At 36.4% G+C, this 17,983-nt stretch overlaps 1 pseudogene; it reads right to left on the reverse strand.

Annotated features, from left to right (window-relative positions):
• Positions 1-1,907: 1,907 nt before the first annotated feature.
• Positions 1,908-11,636, reverse strand: LOC122144465 (annotated as a pseudogene).
• Positions 11,637-17,983: the final 6,347 nt, after the last annotated feature.

Below are 17,983 nucleotides of genomic sequence, written 5' to 3' on the forward strand. Positions count from 1 at the left end.
CCATATCCAGTTGCTCCCATTTCTGTCAAAAAAAAAAAAAAACAAGTTAAGAATCCTCATTTATAATACATTATTTACATTTTTAGTAAATAGTTAAAATACTGTTCTGAACAGTGTCAGAAATGTTAATACATATATTAACATTTATATATACATATATATTTATTTTTTTTAGATGTATGTTTTCAGTTTTTTGCCTTTATTAGATGGCATAGTGAATTTAACAGTTTTATTCAACAAGGTTGCATTAAATTGATCAAAAGTTAAAATAAAGACGTTTCCACTGTCACAAATAATTTTTCAAATGAGTACCAAAACAGCATATGAAAATGATTTCTGTAGGATCATGTGACACTGAAGACTGGAGTAATGATGCTGAAAAATCTTTGCCATCACAGGAATAAATTACATTTGAAAATGTATAGTGTACAGAAAGTTAAATATTTCACTGCAATAAATGAACATTTAATATTACTGAATTATTAATGATCTGACACCAAAACACCACCAAATTCAATTTTGATCTTAGTCATGATATTGTTAAAAGACAACATCAAATGGATCGCATTGCTGAGCAAACAAAGGATATTCAGTAGGAAATAATGTAGGTCTTGATTTGAGTTTATGCATCTGGATTTGACAAAAGTGTAAAAGTTGAGTTATGATTACACTAACAAAATATTGGTAGTGCGTATATATAAAACACTATGGAAAGTAGTGATCACTTCAGCAGAGATGTTTCATAGGTGGAAACTGACATTATGCTTTGATCAAGTTTTCATTTTTAGAATAATTTACATTCATAAATTCTACACAATGGAAAACAATTGCGTCAATTGTTATGCCGGTAGATGATACAGATAATCGGACAGACCCAAACTGAAACTAAACTTCATAGGCCTCGTACAATCATTGTGAAATTTATAACTATTGCCATTTCATGTTTCTTCTGTCATGGTTCTCATTGTCGTCATCATTTGAACTTCCTCCAGTGGAAGCTGACTGATTCAGACAGAATGCTTGAAATATCACTGGGGCCTCGTACAATTAGTGGCAAAAACAAATGAAGGGGTCCTGGTGACGCAGAAATGACACGCAAGGTGAATTCATTAAATACCCTGCAGTTTCTGGGTGGGTGCTCTCGCTGGTCTGTCTTGTCCTCTGGAACCACGTGGTTGTAGGGAAGGATTACTGCCATGAACACCCTGAACACACACACCAACACCCGCGAAAAAAGAAATCATTATCATTTAATTTATGTAGAGAACAATTTTTTCGCTCTCTGTCCACTAATCTGAACACTGTACCTCTTCCAAAAGCCTGTTTGAACAAATCATAATACCACCCTGTCCCTTTTTCATACCACCACATGTGGTTAACCACCTGAAAAATGCTGGAATGACCCGGATGTAAAAGAAAGCAAAAATCACCAAAAAAAACAGGAATTTTTTCCTCAGTCAAACGAACCTCCTCTGAAATAAACTTAAAAAAAAAAAAAACAAAAAACCCCCACTGTGTTTTTACCAGTAAGTGGATTTCCTCGATGTGAGGGCGAACCCGTTACTTTCAGTGTCAAGTGGATTTAAAACAATAACCAAGTGAACTTCTCTAGGCAACAAAAAATAAATAAACTAAATAATAAATTAATCTTAATTAAACATTCATGTTATTAACTGGGGCCGTGTAAGTACAACCTAATAGAATGGACTAAGGTTTAATGTTATTAACAACAGCTCAATCATTTCATTTGTTTCTTTAGTACGGAGGTGGTTTTCCCTTGAATAATTGAAAACTGACAGCAAATGCTTATTTCAGAAACACTTCAACCCTGTTTTTACTTGTATTAGAATTTTATCATTAATATATTTAATTTAGGGTGCTTTTGTTGTGGTTTCAAAAACCCTGAAATTTTACTTCTGTTGCTATCGCATACTTACAGGGTTGACAGGCTGGAAATCCCTGCCAGGTGCTGTACTGATATTAGGCATCCTGGGTGGGAAGTGTATGGGCCACCCCCTCTAGACCCTGATGGCCCACCTGTACGAATGGGCCACAGTATGGAGGGCTCATCGGGCCATTGGCCGAGCCAGAAGTGGGATCGGACGTCCTCCTTTCCTGTTGCCCCTCCAAACAATTGAAAAAACGAAATCTAAATAGCTTGGTTGTTCTTCCGTTTAGGAATTCTACCACATTTGTAGACTGTGATCTGTATTTATAACAGTATTAGAGCTTCTACCACAAGGTGGTGCCAATGTGGCACTTTTACCTGCTTATGTTGCATCTGAAGTCTCTCTAGTTTACACCTCTCTGCACGCTCTCTCTGCTGACACTCTTCTGTGCTTGATGAAGCTGAGAAACAGAGATACTGATGATTCAGAACTCACATAAGATTCTTTCATGTCTCATTATTAACAAACTGGGCATTCTCTGGAGTCATTTCATTGGTTAGAGCTGACAGTCTAAGGGTCCGTGTAGTTACTGACCTGATTTGTCAGATTGGTCAATTGACCCATGCAGCCTTTCCACCTGCCGCCTCAGGTCTCTTTCTCTTCGTTCATCCTCTCTCTGTCGCTCCTCTCCTTCCGGAAATCCTCTTCAAAGATCTTCACCTGAAATAAATTGCATGTGATGAGGACGCATATCTACAAAGATCTCTGCAGCCATTGGTTGCATTTTCAGCAGACTGTAAGGATGAAGGATAGCTAATCAAACCTCAAGCAAAAACTGTATGACTCACTGTGGAACCTTGACACAATCATTTCTTACAAAAGCATTGGATAAATGAAGTAGGGTAAAATGTCTGCAGAATCAATTCATTAGAGTTTCAATGAGTGAAACCTCAAACTCCTAGAGAACCTCTGAAAAAAGTTGGCGCAATGAGAAAACTCAAGCGTCCCGAGGAGCTCATTCACTGTTTGAGCTCATCTGACCACAGCAGGGCACTGTGCAATGTTAGTGTATACGGTGACCCCACAATATTTGCATACTTAGAGACACACAAATGTATAAATTTTACTGTAGTCAATAATAAATTATAACATTTTAGTGTGCTCCCCACTTGTTCCACTAACATTTGACAAGAAGAATGTTGTTTTTAAAACATTTGACAACAAGATGCATCAGAGTCTTCAAGTGTTTGTACCTGCTCCTTCAATACAGCTATCTGTGTGTGCAGCTCCTGCTGTCTCAGGTTGGCCAACACCTTCTCCCAGGTTCATGCCTGGCTGGGTGGAAGAGGGAGAGTGGAGGTTCAAAGCTTCCTCTAATGCCTGTAAAAGAGACAACACAGTCAGAACTGATATTTGAATTTAAAACAATATTAAGCAAAAAATAAAAAAAATAAAATATAAAATAATAATATAATAATAATAATAATAATAATAATAATAATAATAATAATATTATATATATTATTCTTATTATATATATATATATATATATATATATATATATAGCCCAACATATAAATATATATATATATATATATATATATATAAAATCAGCACAACATTAATAAGAAATGTTTATCATTAATCTTATTGACCCCAAACAATTGAAAGGCAATGCACTAAATACATAACAAAATGCATTTCTTTTACAAATGCCATAGGGCTTTGGCTTAGTGCCTGCCTAACTAAATGACAGTGGAAAGCTGTGTGAGCTTACTGTGACCCCTATTAAGCCGCTGGATCTCTTTCTCCTGGTATTCTCTTTGTTTAGTAAGTGGCAGCAACTGGTCCTGCAGGTAACGCACCTTTTGTTTCAACTCACATGTTTCTGAGGTGAGGCACTCCTTCTCGCCCTAAGACAGCATATAGAAATACACTGGTTAGCCCACGAGAGCAAAACACAGTCACTTGGTCATTATATCTAGACTTTTATACAGTCAAAGATATTGTTAGGGTGATTTATTGTCTGACACTAGTAAAGTGAGAGACTGTCTTTAAAAGCATCTTACTATATATGTCACATTTCCAGTAGGGCTGCAACCAGTAATTAATTGGATACCTTTATCAAATATGTTTTTTGATAAAAAGTGCAAGTTGATTTCCTGTATTGCAAGTCTACCAACACACTCTAAGGTAAAATTACTGCACTACATTTGGGCACTCATGGATGTCTTTGAGGTTTACCTGCAACTCGCTTTCTGTAAGGATGTTTTGCAAAAATGGAAATTATCACATGACTTTGAATACATAATGTCTTCAAATAAGAATATGCATTGTTTGTGCTGGGGAAAAAACTTCTAATCACAAGCAAGCATTTGTCAAAGCCACCTGACACATGCCAGTCTGCCCACATGAAACTCTTTTGACCTTTTAAAGCAGGTAACATAAAAACCTGTGGTCAACATAAATTTTTTTTTCAATTTCGATATCATAAAAAAATGCATTTTTAATGACTACAAGTATGTATGACATACTAGCATCGGACACAAAATTTTGGTGTGCCTCTCCTATGGAAACTGTGTGATCTGCTGTGGGGGCGAGTCATGCTGACAAAACCTTTGTAATGCTGTCCATAACTCATAAAAATAAACTAAAAACCATGAGAGCATTGAGATGTAAAGATAAGTAGGCAGTAGATGTGAAAATGAAACCAGTAGTCACATGACACAGTTTATGACACTTAATAAATCTCTTTACGACTGAACACCAATATCAACAGCAATGGCTTTATTCATGGCAAAATCAACAGTATTAAAATTACAATATCTGACACTCATTAAAACTATAAGGCAGTTTATCTGTGCCATGCTGACTGTCCCCTCCGGGACTGAAAGGAAACCCATTGCTATATACTAAGAATGTCATATGGTCAACTAATGGGAATGGACTGGTGCTTCCCAAGAGAAAACTGAAAGCACTGAATGAACTATTTAAAGCCTTCATCGAGCTCCACAGGGTGCAAATACAGTAAAATGTTCCACAAAGAGTAAGAAAATTACAATTCTTAAAACAAAAACAAAATAAAGAAGGCTTATTAATGGACTTTTTAAGAAAAAAAAAAAACTTACACAGAAAGAGACTGTCTGACAAATATATATATATATATATATATATATATATATATATTCAAATTAGCCAGAAAACAATGGATGAATAGAACGAGTGAAATTTTTTTAAATCAGAATTTCTCTCCACCTAAAAGTAAGTAAGTACAGACTGACTATGGATGTGTCGTCTGCGGCTGAGACTAGGGTGTACCTGCACATTGTCGATCTTAGACTTTGCGAGGAGGAGTTTTTTGTCATAATCTCTCTGTCTCTGTTCACGTTCTGCTTCGAGCTCAAGCACAGCCTTTTGAGAGTCAGCAAGCCGCTGCCGTAGGTCTGTGATCTATAAAGGAGAAACGGAGAAAAGTCATAAATTGATGAAGGCTCATATGACAGTTTGTTTTTGTAAACTGGTTTCAGATACATCTGTTAACAACAGGCCATTCTAACACAACATAAAGGACCATTAGTTACAGAGCTGCCCTGAACTGGGCAAAAATGTTGTATATTTACAATTTGCATTAATCTGCATGCCAGAGTGTGCCTTTATCAGAAGTTTTATAAGGGGTTGTAATCTATTTTATAGTATACTGATGAATTTTATGGTAGAAAGATTGATTAAAAAATAGTAAACCGCAAAAATTGAAAACAAAGCAATATGAATAACAAAAAAATTGAGTTTGTTTTTGTTCCATTGCTCTGAGTTTTAACACAATCCCCCCATGACGACAGAGGATGCGTGTAAAAAAAAACAGCCCCAGTATGCTTTTTATTTCTATTTTTTCTCTCTCTCCTCTATCAGACGAGCAGATGCAGAGATGCAACAGGCATCACTATCTCTGGGACGTGAGATCACGCGGCTTTGCAACCTTGGCCAGCCCCTACGGCGAGCCACAACAGGAAGACAGTGGGTATGGGGCGAGGTGAGGGAAATTCTGCCAGAGGTGTGACAGGAGGTGCCTGTGGTCTGGTGTGCAACACTGTGACACACACACAGAATTGCTTTCCATTCCTTTGCCCCAAAAACATTTCCACCACCACCCAAATGCAAGTAACAGGATCTGTCAACACCCTTCTCGTTATACAGGAATTTTCATGTGATGATTCATACGCTTCGATCTCCCACCATTCACACAGCGGCTAGTTGGACTCATCAAGCAGTTGTTGTTACTTAGTAGAGTGATTCATGTTTCTTTATGCATTGCTTTTTTTTTTTTTTACTATCAATAAGGTGAGCCACAAAGGTAACAAGGCCAGTTGGAACATATTTATAGAGAATTTCTAGGTATATGTTGTTATGTACCTTCTGCTCTCAAACTGTGTCTTCATTGAATTCCACTGAATGTCCCACTGTTTGTTCACCTCCAGTACCTGAGAAAGGTCAAATGCAAGAGTTTACACGTCAGAGTCAAACAGGAAACTATGACAGCAGTAAAGCAAGCATAAAGAAAGCAGGGGACCTCCAGAAAGTTCTTACATCTTTCCTCTGTTTCTCCAGAAGCTTGATCTTTTTCTCATACACCTCCGGATCGCAAGTCTTAGATGGTGTTTTTTCTAAAGCTTTACCAGACTGTAAATGTAAAAAATAATAATAATTAAAAAAAAAAAAAAAAAAATTATGCATTTGCAGCCAAATACCAGGACTTCAGTACCAAGTCAACTCTAATAGGTTAGCATTTTTAAAACAATAATAAACAAAGATTTAAGCTAACAAAACTCAGAAAAAAAAATTAGCTTGTTTTTTAAATTATTACTGGTAAAACTTGAAGATTAAATATTTGCCATTGTTCTAAATTGTTAATGTGTTAAGATTTATTTAAATATTTAATGAAGTGGAATTTTTGTTTGCAAAACTTTTTTTATAAAAATTAAGCCAAGAGAAAAAATAAAGTATAATCCCTTGCTCTGTCAAATAAAAAATGATCAATAAATAATGACCAAATCTGTATCCATCCTGTATCTTTTCAGCAGAACTGAAACTCAGTATGAATTATCTTCCAATTTAAATGTCATAAAATATCCCTGCTAGACTTTAAAACTGAAAACTGATAACATAAGGTAATCAAATCACAGCAATTAGTTGATGACCGACCAAAGAACACCAGAATTTTCCCATTATACTACAGTACAGCAGTTTTTAGGTTGAGTCAGAATGTAACACAATGACCATGTGTATTGTTCTTCAATATTTAGTCATACCACGAAAAAAAGCCCACAAACGAGGAACTTAAACAGAAAGACCATTGAGGAAGAGCAGTATTCAGAGCCAAGGTGGTATTCCCAAAACTAATCTAAGTGGCAAAAGTGACTCAATAAGACGCCTCTCAATTTAGAAACTGGAGCGCAATTTGCACATTGGTTCTTTTTTTTCTAAGAACTCCCACTGAAAACAAAACAGAAAAGCAACAAGACCGCAACATCACTGGTCTGAAAGGGAAATTAAAGACCAAAAAAAAAAAAAAAACCCCACAACAAATTTAGAATTGCACCAGGAATTCTATGGTGATGTCACCTGAGATAAAAAGATTCATGGAAAAAAAGTGTCAAGGTCATTTCCACCTTAGTTTTTGTTGTCTCTTCTTTCACTGGCTCCGCCTTTGGGCTCGGATGCTCAATAGGTACTGCTTGGGCTCCTCCGCTGACCTGCTCCTTCAGTTTTCAAGTTCTCCTGCCTGTGCAGAATACACAGAACCAAAATTAAATGAAGAAAAGAATTGCAAGATTCTCTATCTGACATAGTCAGAGAACAAGCATCAGATGGAAAGACCCCTCAGTTCCAGCACAGCAGGAAATACTGTGGCCCCTTATTATATTTTCACAGTTTACTCACACTGATTCTTCTCACAGATTTGCAATGGGCAATGCAATTTTTGCTTTTAGTTGTTCCAATGAGCAAATTAAAATATGAGTTTATGATAATGAATTTAATGTGAATTGAATTACCTCAGCTGTTCCAAATCACGGTTCCGGTACTGGAGGTCATCCTCCATTTTTTTCCTAAGCTCACTATTTTCTTGTCTCAGCTGTTCGCAGAGTGTCTAGACATAAGAGCGAATTAAATTCTCAGTTAATCAAACCTTGATTAATTAACATAACACCAATAATAGCCAATATAGAGGCTTAAAAGGTGTCACAAGTGCAGCCATCTCACCTGTAGGAAAGATGTTCTCTGTTCGTTCTTCTGGACCTTGGATGATAAGTGGTGGAACTCCACAGCCATGCGGCCCAGGTGAGCCAGCAGCTGGTTGGGATTGGACTCTTCAGTAAATACACTAAAAGAACTCTCCAGTCGCCGGAGTTGACTTGCCAGCTCCATATTCTCCTGCGGCAGGTGAATCACTCCAGCCTGCATTATAAACCAGAGTTTACCTAAATATTCTTCCCAAAAAACACCCCAAACGCATAATACCAATCACTAGGGATCAAGTGACACTTTTACTGTCAATATCTAGACTCCATCGTCCCCGATACATAGGAAGAGCACTGCGAAACCATAAACTGAAAGTGAAAAAACCCTTAACTACCTCTATATAAACATTTCCAGTTTTGCAAATTTGTGAACAGAAGTTTTTGTAAACCTAACCATAGAGGTATTCCATAAACTGATACACACGCATGAGTTTTTCAGTCTATCTGCATACTAATCCTGGAGTTTCCCTCTGAGTCATCCGAGGAACAGCCTCATACAGATAGATAGATTGATTCATTATGATGAACAAATCCCTGATAAGGAGCGGCGGGGCAGCAAAAAAACAGCTGAGCAACTACAGTGACTGGAATGGGGCACCACCTGACTTACATGCATGGCACAGAATGACAGAATACGGAATGTTCGAACGGAGCAACAATCCAGCAAAATACACACAAAGTTCACACACGTGCAGTTAAGTGACTGAAGCTGCCCAGGATTTCCTAACATCCCTGAAACTCACCGTCTGGGTTTCCGAGGCTGTCTTCTCTTCCATATTCACCACCTCAAACTCAGATGAACTTTCCTGTAAACACAAGAATTCACAGCGTTGCAACACTTTGTTCTGACCATCACACAGAATACCAACTCATAAAGATAATTTTACGATTCACAAATGAGGAAAATGATAACTTTAAAGTTAAATTTGAATTAGATTTATACAGCATGTTGCAAAACAATATGTTTAGCACAGCTTTGAAGGGAATATATTATAACACGTGCATTATGATAATTGCATATAATATGAAGTCATAAAGGATATTTCACTGTTCACGTCAAACCAAAATAGCCTGCAACTCAAAAAATTGGACATTATATTCCCAGTGTGGGATTTTCACAACATGTGAATACCGTACTATATATGCTATAATGGCAATTCAACAAGTTATAACATGTTATGATGAACTCATAAAGAATATTTTACTATTTTTCCTTCTCATGGGAATCAAATAGACACGCAATTCTCAAAACTGAAAGTTAGAGTTACTATGTTACATAACATCATTGACTCGTGACCTTAAAGTCATAATGGTATCATTCTGATAGCATGTTTCCAAAGGTTTCAGTAGAAGTGCTTACAGTTGTCTCTGGTTGTAAATGATTTCCAGTTAAACAATCCCGAGATTCTTGTCTTTCTGTTGTAGGATAAGCGTGATGTTTTCCATGACCTAAAGGAAGCCACAATCACAAGAGATCTGGTTTAAAAACAGGCCTCTCCGGTGTCAAACCCTTCACCAACCTCACTCCATCAGAATATTGATATAACTCTACCTTGTGTGTCTGTCTGAACAGGGGTGCCCATGCACAGACTGGAGGCAAAGCTGGTCGTGGACGACTTCAGCGCTTCGTTATCCCTCACCAGCTCCTCCACCTTCTTCCGAAGCTTGGCTGCCTCTGTCTGAGACTCCTCTAACAGGTTTCCTAGCAGTCACGAGAAAACAATGGGTTACAAGACATAAGCACACACAGCTGCCCTGACACGACTGCATGTCAAATGGTGGAGTTACTGCAACACTGTGTCAGCTGCTAAAAGCTGAAAATCCAGAATCGCTTCATTTCTGATCCAGCAATAGGCTTTGAAGTCCAAATTAGCAACACAAGATACCAGTGAACTAATACAGGGGTTGGTGACTCAGATGCCCACAATGAGCAACATGTCAGGCATTTAACTATATGTAACCTCAACTTAATCACTGACAGATGTTGAAATTGAACATATTAAGGTGATTTTTAGAAAATCTTCCCAGGTGGAGTATATTAACTAATTCAGCCGGATCAATTCTTGATTCTCAAAGGCATTAAAAATAGGTGGCAGTTTATTATAATACCTCACCTAAACTCTTCAGACCTTTCATTCTGTCCCTCAAAACGGCGTTTTCCTCTAGCAGCTTTCTGTAGCTGAGGCTGCTGGCCTCGTCTTTCACCTGGCAATCGCTCCCACCGGGGTCATAGATGCGATATGGGCCTTTTCCCTCCATCTGTCACCCCCGTCACTTACCAAACATGTTTCCCTGTACTAAAACAAAGAAATCAGGAGGTCATTCATTTGTGTGCACTGTACAGACAGGTTAAACAAAACTCTCAGATTAGCACTGACGGCATGGAAGTGCATTAAAAATGTTGATTTGCAATTCAAAGAGAGGCATTTGAATAATGGCATCTTGGGGATTTCTCTTTGGCTATTTCAAGACATAATGATTTGAATGCACATCTTTGATATCATACTCATAACTAAATGTGTCATAGCAGTCATTAAGATTTTCTAAAACAGTTTATGACTTTCCCATCAGCTTTAATAGGTCAAACAACCAAGACCAGCATAAATCCTCACTTCCATATAACCATGACAAATGACATTTCTGCTAAGTGACAGATAAAACCAGCAGCCAAACAAAGGAATAATCATGTGCCACCAGACAATATCTCATATCCTAGTAAGACATTTTCTCAAAAACAAGCTCTTGAACACCAAAAACACAGCCTCCTACCTTCACAGCAACTGTAAACCCAAGTGAATCTAAAGCTAAACCCTTTCACTTTCCTTTCCATGACAAGATCTGTTTAAACAGCTCTAGTAGTGTCAACATCACGCTGTTAGGTGACCTTAGACCAGAGGGGAAACCTTATCTAGAGGATCATGTTTATTTCTAATCCCCTCCAAGCTCTTAATCAGCAGCTCTCAAATGACTTCACTTAACAATACGACCTCAAACAGACTCGGTATGGAAACCTTTTATTAAGAATGAGCCGAAAGCCCCTACCCACACAAGGTCAAAGCCAACGTATTTTGTGTTCTAAATAAATGACTCAGTTTCAAAACAAATAAGTGATGATATTAGCTTAGCATCCAGCTAACAGCAGGTGATGTGTTTATCATGCTAGCAGACAAAAGCTTTCACGCTAGCTCTGCCTAAATCCACAAACAGCACCTAAATACGCACGATAATGTCTTAAAAGAGGATCAAACATAGCGGTCGCACGATAACGGTTATACATACCTGTATTTTACCGCTAGGTTTTTGTTTTTAATGAAAATAGGGGCTCTTTCTGTACCCTGACGGAGACGCGTCTTTCATCGGCCAGAGGTTTGCGGAAGTGGTTCGCGGCGCGAGCTGGGAAATTCCGCAGATGTAAACAGAGCCGCGTTCACTCTAGTGATGGGAAGTCCGACTCATTTCCGCGAATCGGTTCATTCAAACGGTTCGTTCGATTATTTCACGTCAGAACGTAATTACGCCATCAAGTGGTCCCTTGTAACGCTCTGAAACGTTTGGCATGTATCACAATAACGTTTTTCTAGTTTTAATAATAATAAGGGTGTTTATTGTATTTCGTGTTTCCAGTTCAGTGTGCTGCATCCAGCGTTTACTTGTAAAAAATATCCTGTAATTTAAAACATAAATATAATTGCTTTTACAATACTTAAAACCAAAGGTTTTGTATGCTTTAATAAAATGCTAATTTTTAAGATAATTTCATAAGATCCGTCAGGCCGTCAGTAATCAGGCCACAGACATATTTGTCCGGACACTCCCCGCTTAGTGGATCATTACGAATCGATTCTTATTACGAACGGATCGGATCGATTCAGTACAATTCGTGAAAGAATTGTTCTGAACCATTACTGTGAACCGGTTCAACCGATTCGTGATAAAGATCCGACTCAAAGGAACAATTCGTTCAAGAATCATGCATCGTTCGTTCGCTCGCACACGTTCGCAAATTAGTTAAATGTATTGGCTTAGTGGCTGTACTATTTCAGTGACTGATCTCATATAGGCTATTGTAGAAAAAAAAATTACGCATCTTCTCTTTTTATGATTGATCGTCGTGTTTTGATACAACATTAACTTTTAATGATTCGTTTATGGAGCGCCTGCTGTTCATTTGACGTTACTGTTTCACTGCACTAGTTCTGCTGTCCAATGTCTAGTGTATCTGAAACGTTGTGGTATTAAAAGCCTACCAAAAAGTGTAGAATATAAATACATATGTGACTGTAGTTTACATGTGTGGGTAAAATACATCTAATCAATATTAGATAGCCTAACATGTTTCAGATTTATATTTAATAATAATAATAAAAAGTTGCAAGGCGTCCTTTACTCTTTATTTACAGTAGGCCCACTAATTTCCCTTATAATATACCTGGAGCCAATTAAAGTTAGACACACACAATGGCACAGATACACATAAAATGCGCTTTATCATTAAATTTATTTTCAATGACACAACAGGTAGTTTTATAAAGAATATGCATCCCATTTTGTCTCTGTTGCATTATTTTTGAACCATATATGCAATATACAGGGTTTAAATAGCTATGCATTCATTATACAGCCTAATAGTGATTCAGAGCTCTGTCATACTTATTCAAACTGGTTATCTTGAAAACTTTAATCAGTACTGCAGGAAATTAAATTGGCTGTCTCAGCTGTTCTAAACTCCATTAGTTAATCTGAAAATAAATAACAAAAATTTTAATAAAAATTTCAACTCATTCTATAATATTTCTTGAATCTGAGCTGTGCTAATTTTACTAGTACACGAAGAAAGGAAAAAATTCCCAAGGAAACAGAAAATGAGATGTTGTATTGGGTAACAGAAGAGTTGTCATTATTGGCTAATTCTGGAAGTTCATAAGCAAATTGCTGAAATGTTTATACAATGTCAATATTTTCAGCATTCTTAACACAATCACTACACTAAGGTGGATATGTCTGTGTTTATACTGCAGTATGATGTACAGTACGTTTTTAAATAAGCATTAGAAAATGCTTTTAAAATACAGTCATGGTGAGGGGTGCAATTTGAAACATGCTTGGCATATTAGGAATTTTATTGTCAAAATATTCCACAGTTTACACAATAGCCTACTGACAGTAACAAAGCAGTCAGAAGTTTTGACTTTATGATAATTTTTTCTTCATTATCAAGAGAGGGTGTCTAATTAATTCAAAGAACTCTTGGGGTTTGTAATTTTCAGCATGTTTCCAATGATACCATTATTGAAAACAGAAACTGAAGCTCGTTATGAAAGTAAACAGATGGACAGATGAATGGATGGATGTATTTTATGACCCTCGAGGTTAACTTCAGGAAAATTAATTAATCACAAGAATTCTAACAATAGTCTGTGTAAAGTTACTGGGTAATTTGAAACAATTGTGCATTATTACTTCCATTTATTCATTTGACCATATCCGACTCATTTTACATTGAAGTTCATTACATTTGTTTACAATCAAACCATAAAAAAAAAAAAAAAAAAAAAACATTGCACATGCAAAGCACAGATACTTTCAGAACAAAGGATCACACTAGCCAGATATACGCTTTTAGTTCTGTAATCCAAGTATGAGTTCAGTTTCCATCACTACAACAATAATGTTCTTACAGGAAATTTAATGCAACTTTATGATACAGCTTTTTAAGTATCATAGATAAGGCAGCTATCATCAAATCAAAATGATAACCCTAATATCCTCTTTGTAAAATTTACCTTGCATTGAAAATTAATGGTGACATCTTATTGAAATTTACCATTGTGGTATGAAGGATTAACATCACAAACGTACTAGATTCTGTTTTTAAAAAGTGGTTACCTATCAAAATAAATAATACAAAAAATATAACACTTGTAACATGATTTATTTTAAATACCGGAGGTCAACAACCAAGCAACTTTAAGACTTGTAAAGCTGCATGTACAGTAAAGAATGTCCAAATGAGGGTCCAATTGAAATATATGCATTTTTAATGAAATTAAATGCACTCAAAGATAGTGTTTACAAAAAAGGAATCAATTAAAAAAAGCAAAATACTGTTTAGAACATTAGATTAGTCCAGTTTGAATGGACAACACACCTTTTAGTAAACAATACATAAATAAGTGACTTTTAATAAAATTTCCTTTGACATTTAATACTACAATCAACATCATCATCAAAAAAGAAATTCCCTTTCGTCACAGCTTTTATGGAAATCCAAATTAACTGATATAATTTCCAATTTTTATCCAAGCTTTAAAAAAGATACATCAATTTTCTTTCTATTAATAATAATAAGGAAAAAAACATGGTACAATTACTCACCTACACATTATACTTGTGTCCGAGAGGCATTTTTAAGGAAACTGGTGGCAATGGGGGAAGCGTTTGCTGTGTTTTTTAGCAGAAGGGGAAATTCCCACATAGTGAAAGGCCCTGATATTTTTTTAGCTCAAAAGTGGGACCTGGTATGCGTCCAGGAACTTGAGACTGCTTAGCTAAGTGTTACCAGACAACAGATATATTTAATAGTAACATAGCAAATTTTGACTGTTTACAATGGCATAGTATGTTGTTGACAGGAGTGAAGGATTATTACATCAAATTATTTAAACTAACTACATAAATCAGCAGTTTAATGCCTGACATTAAGTTAGTGGATTATAATACACCATAAATCTACATGTATTTTTCTTGAAATGGTCCTATACATAAAGCACAACATAGGATAAAGGTCATAAAACAAGTATAATTGCATTTTTGTTGTCTTTCAAATGTTTTTAAACCACAAAAAAGTAATCACAATTACAGGCACAACGGAAAGTGCACTGACAAATAACCTTATATTCTTAAATGCAAAACTGCATGCAGCTTTTGTAAAAATCAAAAGCAGACAGTACACTTAGAAATGCACAATGTTATGCTGTTTAAGTGTTGTCTGCATAGTAACCTTTTGTTACCTCTGACATTAAGCATCTCGTAACACCCTGGATTGTTCAGTTTTGTCTTTACTTTTGCATGTGCAACTGTTCACACGGTCGAAAATGTCATTATGATGATAATGTATTTGATGTTTTGTTCTGAATTTAACAATGTTATTGCTATTGCAGACATCATCGATGGTGACTAGGATGTTGGTCTACTTGCAGGGGATTTCCTAGCCCCACAAGCTTTTTTCTTCTTTCCTCTTTTAACTAAAGATGGCCTGACAACAGCTGCACTCACACAATGGCATGTCTGCACACACACACACGAACACAAGCGTGCACGCACATATACACATAGATGCAGACAAGAGTATAATGAATTGATGGTTTGAAGGCTCATTTTTGACATAGGAAGGCCGTTGTACGGAAGAAGACCCATCAATGCCTCTACTCACACCCTGAAATCAGCAGATGACAATACTGTTGCTGTCTGCTAAATGGGAAACCTCTCTTGAAACTGGTGCGAAGCCCAAGAGAACAGAAAAATGCATTGAAGTTCAATTTTCAAAAAAATTAAAAAATAAAATAAATCTCTCGAAAATGGAACATGATATGTAATTAAGGTGTGATGTGCATCGATAAATCCAATAAATGCAATGTATTTAGGGCAGACACTAAGGTTCAGCAAGTAGCATGTATCAAGCCCTATGTTTTTTCTCTTCATTTTTAGAACATCATTTTGCTTTTTAGATCAACATCATAATGCATGATTTATCTTTTGAAAAGTATATGAAATCTACCGAACATCAAATATCACATTTACCATCTGCAGTTTATTACCATATATTTCCTATTCAGAACAGAGTTACATAGATTACAACAGGAGGGAAATTCCTTATGTGCGTCTGTAATGTAAATAAAGTTAATGACTGATCTGGGCCAATCAAATTCAGACCACTAATGAAAATAAGGATGTGAAAACCTTCCTCTGTTGAAAGAAATACTTGATGTTTTAGGTCAGTGGTTTTCGATTTTTTTTTTACTGAAAATTGGATCAAAGGGTCACAAACATCAGTAGAAAATGCAAAAAATTAAATGCAACTACTTATATAATCAAGCACAGGGAGAAGATCAAAACTGCCTAATTTTTAAAAAGTAGAAAAAAGTTTTTCCTATATCTTCTGTTGTCAATGGAAAATTCATTTGTCACATGCACTAACTACACAGAATAAAAGAATATATGACCCATTCTACATAAAAACAAGATTTTTCCTTAAGTGAGCATAAACTTGATCTGAGCTTTGATCTTTTTTGGGGGGAAATATTGACTGCTACATCATTAAATGCCTGTTCACACCAAGAACGATAACTGTAACATTAACTAAATTAGGCGTCCACAATGTTCTGTTGCATTAAATGCTGGAGAAAGCAGGATAGATTCTGACTGGCTGTCAAAGTTTTTAGTGTTCATCAGCTGGGAAGAAAAATCATTCTGAAAGTGACTCCAACAATTTCTTTCCTCTGTGTCGTTATCATTATAGTTGTGGTGTGGACTCAACTTTATTCTTTTAAAATTCAGAATAGTTTTTAAAAAACTACATCTTTATTGTTACAGTTATCATCCATGGAGTGAATGGGCCTTAAAAAACTAAATTGTCAGTTTTCCTATTCAGCCTAGATTATATCATAATAATAATTGTGCAAATCGATGAGCCTATGCAATTCATGCAAATACTAAAGGTGTGGTCCATTGTCTATTTGTGAACAGTGTAAGCTAAGTTGTGACCAACTTAAACCTGTTGCAAAACTACGTGTGGGAATATTTTGCCCTGAACCGAAATTCCTAATCATGTGGAAATGACTGGATTTCACCTATGAAAACTCGCTGAGCAACATACATTGTGACCGAACCTATAGTAATTAATTTTATTTGTTGACTTTTGTATGATAAATAATTTTGCTACTGTGTTTAGAGGCATATCACCACATTTTGTACTTGATTTAAAGCAACTTTTGGTATTAAAAAACAACAACATTGGTGACCATTTAACAACACAAACTGAAACACCATCACGTCTTTTATTTCTGGGGTGATCAATTTAAACAGGATTTTGGGTAACAAATAATGCACTAGTAGCACGGTAACACAATAAAAACTGCTTTAAACTGTAAAAAAAAAAAAAAAAAAAAAACGTGTTTAGTGCACGACTTCAAAAGTAGGACAAGGTGTGGCTTCTGCATAGGTCATTTACACATTAGCTTGGCATAGGCATGGCAGCAGCAGCAGCAGAGGGCACAAAGACTGTATGTTGGACTAGCATCTCACAAACAACAAATGGGTACACAGTGCACTAGTTACTAGACATGAAGATCATGTAACAGATCCAGGACAATGGACAGTGTTCTAATCCTCACCTCCACCAGATAATCAAAAGGGGTTTTTACGATAGTCTCCTGATGTGTCACCCTGAAAAAAATAATAGGATTTGGTGAGACCAAACATTTTGGAATAAAAACATAACCAGTAACTTGGGAACGTACATCGTAATCATATCAGTGGAAGTTTTTGTGTTGCATAATGATATTAAGCCATTATGAAATTCACTGCATTATGTAATTACAGAGCATTTTGTATAAACTTTCATAATAACTGTATGAGCAGCGAGATCAACAGATCCCTTTCCTTCCTTTATAGTGACGTGACATACAGCAGTGAACACACACACACCATGAACACAGTGGGGCAGCGGGCAGCCATTTATGCTGCGGCGCCCGGGTGCCTTGCTCAAGGGCACCTCAGTCGTGGTATTGCCGGCCCGAG

This window comes from Cyprinus carpio, unplaced genomic scaffold (genome assembly GCF_018340385.1).
Source record: "Cyprinus carpio isolate SPL01 unplaced genomic scaffold, ASM1834038v1 S000006694, whole genome shotgun sequence".
Classification (NCBI taxonomy): domain Eukaryota; kingdom Metazoa; phylum Chordata; class Actinopteri; order Cypriniformes; family Cyprinidae; genus Cyprinus; species Cyprinus carpio.